Source organism: Plasmopara halstedii, assembly GCF_900000015.1.
Source record: "Plasmopara halstedii genome assembly, contig: Scaffold_816, whole genome shotgun sequence".
In the NCBI taxonomy this organism is placed as follows: Eukaryota; Oomycota; class Peronosporomycetes; order Peronosporales; family Peronosporaceae; genus Plasmopara; species Plasmopara halstedii.
Window position 1 is genome coordinate 806,263 of NW_020187732.1, and position 389 is coordinate 806,651.

The window sequence follows — 389 nt, forward strand, 5'->3', positions numbered from 1 at the left end:
GATAATGCTCGACGCTCCACGATGGAAAGAAGTCAGATGTATGCTAAGGCGCTGAAAGCGCGGTTGGGTGACATCGTCACTGTTCGCTTAGCGACGGGGGACAAGTGTCACGGTTCCGAAGATCTCTGTGGACCTCGGAGTCAAGTTTTTTACTTTGATAGCGTGGAACGCTGTCTAGTCTTAGACTCGGATGCAAGGTATGACCTCATTCTAGGAATGGCATGGTTGGAACGCCATAAGCCATGAATTGATAAAGACCTTAGGCGCTACGCGCACGTCTCCTGGCGGAGCTTTGGCGAGTCATGAACCCATCTCTGCAAGGAGAAAATTCCGCTATTGGCGAGAGCACTAGACCGAGACGGTCAACGTGCTAGACATTGGAATGTCCG